This window comes from Marmota marmota, unplaced genomic scaffold (assembly GCF_001458135.2).
Source record: "Marmota marmota marmota unplaced genomic scaffold, marMar, whole genome shotgun sequence".
In the NCBI taxonomy this organism is placed as follows: domain Eukaryota; kingdom Metazoa; phylum Chordata; class Mammalia; order Rodentia; family Sciuridae; genus Marmota; species Marmota marmota.
Window position 1 is genome coordinate 6,110,497 of NW_026000075.1, and position 4,040 is coordinate 6,114,536.

Below are 4,040 nucleotides of genomic sequence, written 5' to 3' on the forward strand. Positions count from 1 at the left end.
CCCAGCCCCATCACACAGTCTCTCAGAACCTGCCAGGCTGGTTGTCCTGAGTCCAACATTTGACTCTTTAATACAGCTTTAAATATGAATATTTCTTTTCTTTTCCCTTCCTTCCTTCCTTCCTTCCTTTTCTTTTCTTTTCTTTTTAAGTCTTAGACATCTCTCTTTTAAAACATCTAATCTCTAAGACTCCCAAACAACTGACCTTTGCTACCACCTCTGGAAGCCACCCATGAAATGTGCATGGACCAGATGGGCACTGAAGCCATCCAGTGAGAAGATCTAGTTCCTGGGAAATCACAGCGACACTCTTGCTGGTGAGATGGCCCAATACATGTACACTCCTACCCAGCTCTGCCAAAAGCTTCCCCCAAACACAGAGATGGGTGTGACCTGTTAAGAACCAAACAGCTTGCCTCCCCTGAAGAAGTAAGCACCGAGGCCAGACTCCTCCCCCACTGAGATCTTATACCTACCAATCTGTAGGCTATAAATAAAGCAAGCATGGGCTCCCTTTTTGTTAGTAGCTGCACCTGTCTGGTCAGCTTGGCTCATTGCTGCCACACCTCTAAAACTATATTTCTGTGTCCTGTGATTATTTGGTAGTACTATTTTCTTAGCTTTTATTTCTCAGCCAGGCCATCCCTCCGGAGGGGGAACCCTTTCTCTTGCTCACTGGGTCGTGTGGGAGACACCTCTCAATGGATGGTTCAGCTGGTTTTATAGGAACAACATTCAGGGACTATTTCTCAGAACCCACTTCACCTTACTGGAGGTTACAACCACCTGAGTTACTCAGTGATGAATGATATTAACTTTGCTATATGACATTTATTTATGGGATGGATATTAACAAATAAGTGAATACAAACATTTTGGCTAAGAAAAAAGAACAAATCAATGCTGCATCCTAAACGTAGATGTACAGTGTCATTGAAATATTGTGGGTGATAGAGGTATTCCTCTGGTGAGACAAAAGAGATTTTTTTTTTCCTGCCCCAAACACTAGGTCACTTAAAATAGAGGCACTCAGACAAATGCACAAATGCTCAGTAAATATCTAATGACAACTACATTAAGCGTTGTGCTAAGTGACAGTGGACAGTCAGATGGACACCTTTAAATTTTAGTGGTGGATACAGACAATAGACAAGCAATCAAAATATATATAAGAGAAGAACAAAAAATGTTGATATTTAAGAAAAAATGGAATGATGTGATGAAGAAGAAGAGTCTTGGAAGGCTTCCTGGAGAGGTGACACAGGTCGAGGCCAGATGGTTGCTGACAGGCAGTTCTACAGAGAACTGAGAGAAGAGTCCTCTCACCTCTCTGACCTCTACTTAACCTAAGGAAGCTTCCTATTTGTTCAGTAAAACATTTCATCTGAGGTGGTTTGTAGGCTAGTTGCAAGTCTACATCTACCTTCCCAACAGTTTAATCTAGTGATCTAGCATCAATAGTTTCATCCCAAATCTGCTGATAACTGGCTGTGTTATATCAATTATGCAAACTGAGGAAACATGATTTTGCAAAAGGGATCAGTTCTGTGAAAATTAACTTCAATGCTATGGAAAAAAGTTTTTTGAAAAGCAACTTGCTCAATATTTGTTATTATGTGGAAGGATTTTGAACATAGATTGCTTCACAGTGTCTTTGTTTTCTCATCAATTAAAGATTTAAACTGGAATATTTGACAGGGCAACACATAAAGACAGATAATGCAGAACTATCTAAAAAGGGGGGTCTCCCACAAATTAGCCTTGCCCTTATAAATGACTGGTAGACTCATGTTTTAGTTTATAAGAAAATGTTTGAATATATTGATGTATGCATTTTATATTTTACCAGTGTAACATTTTTCTTTAACTAACCAACCCCCTGACTCAATTAGGTCAAATAAAGAAGATTTCTGTATTATTTTTCTCATAAAAATAAGATTGTATTTTCATTGTTTTTACAAAGAGCCTTCCTATTTTACTATGAAAACATCTCTGTGCCAGTAAATATATTTGTATATTACAGTTATAGGTGCTATAATATTTCATTATGTGACTGGACCATACTTTTTTAAAAGTTATATATCATAGATGTTTATGAGGTTTGTACCTGTCTTTACAATGATTTTCCTCATAAACACACAATTGCACACATTTTTTTTATTTTTAAAATTCTTCTTAGTTAACCAATACAGTAGAAGGTATTTTGATATGTCATATATACATGGAACATAGCTTCCCATTCTTGTGGTTGTACATGATGTTGAATTACACTGGTCATGTACTCATATATGAACATGGGAAAGTTATGTCCAATTCATTCTAGTGTTCTTCCAATTTCCATCTCCCCTCTCTTCCCCCACTCTTCCCTGTCTAATCTGATGAACCTCTACTCTTCCCTAGCCCATGCCTATTGTGGGTTAGCATCGCATATCAGAGAGAAAATATGACCTTTGGTTTTTTGGAATTGACTTCTTTCACTTAGCAAGATTGTCTCAAGTTCTGTCCATTTAATGGCAAATGCCATAATTTCATTCTTCTGTATGGGTAAGTAATATTCCATTGTGTATATGTACCACATTTTCATTATCCATTCATCTGTTGAAGTGTACTTAGATTTGTTCCAAAGCTTAGATATTGTGAATTGAACTACTATGAGCATTGATGTGCTGCATCACTATAGTATGCTGATTTTAAGTCCTTTGGGTGGATGCCAAGGAGTGGGATAAGTGGATCAAATGTGGTTCCATCCCAAGTTTTTGAAGGACTCCATACTGCTTTTCAAAGTGACTGCTCCAATTTGCAGTCCCACTAGCAATGTATGAGTGTACCTTTTCCCCTACATCCTCACCAACATTTATGTTACTTGTATTCTTGATAATTGCCATTCTGACTATATATCTCAGTATAGTTTTAATTTACATTTTTCTAATTTCTAGTGATGTTGAATATTTTTTCATATATTTATTGACCATTCACATTTCTTTGTATGTTCAGTTCCTTTGCCCATTTATTGATTGGATTATTATTATTATTATTATTTTTGTGTGTGTGTGTTAAGTTTTTTGAGTTCTTTATATATCCCTGAGACTAATGCTTGATCTGAGGATAGGTGGCAAAGATTTTCTCCCATTCTGCAGGTTGTCTTCACATTCTTGATTGTTTCCTCTGCTTTTAAGTTGGTTACAATCCCATTTATAGATTCTTGATTTTTCTTCTTGTGCTTTAGGAATCTTGTTGAGGATGTCAGTTCTTAAGTTGACATAATGGAGATTTAGGTCTACTTTTTTTTTTTTTTTTTAGTATGTGCAGGATCTCTGTTTTAATGCCTAGGTCCTTGATCCACTTTGAGTTGAGTTTTGTGCAGCATGAGAGATAAGCGTTTAATTTCATTTTGCTAGATATGGGTTTCCAGTTTTCCTAGCACCATTTGTTAGAGGCTATCTTTTTTTCCCAATGTATGTTTATGACACCTTTGTCTAGTATGAGATAACTGTATTTATGTGGGTTTGTCTCTGTGACTTCTATTCTGTATCATTGGTCTTCATGTCTAATTTTGGTGCAAATACCACGCTGTTTTTGTTACTATACTCTGTAGTATGATTTAAGGTCTGGGATTGTGATGCCTCTTGTTTTACTTTTCTTGCTGAGGGTTGCTTTGGCCATCTGGGCCTCTTATTTTTCCAAATGAATTTCATGACTGCTTTTTCTATTTCGGTGAAGAATGTCATTGGAACCTTAATAGGAATTGCATCAGATCTGTATAGTGCTTTTGGTAGCAAGGTCATTTTCACAGTATTATTTCTGCCATCCAAGAACATGGGAGATCTTTCCATTTTGAAGATCTTCTTCAATTTCTTTCTTTAGGGTTCTGTAATTTTTCTTGCAGAGGTCTTTCACCTCTTTTATTAGAGTGAAGCCTAAGTATTTTATTACTTTAAGCTATTTGTACAGGATAATTTTAAAAATTTCTTTTTCAGTTGATTCCTTACTGATGTCTAGGAATGCAATTGATTTATGTGTGTTAATTTTATATCCTGCTA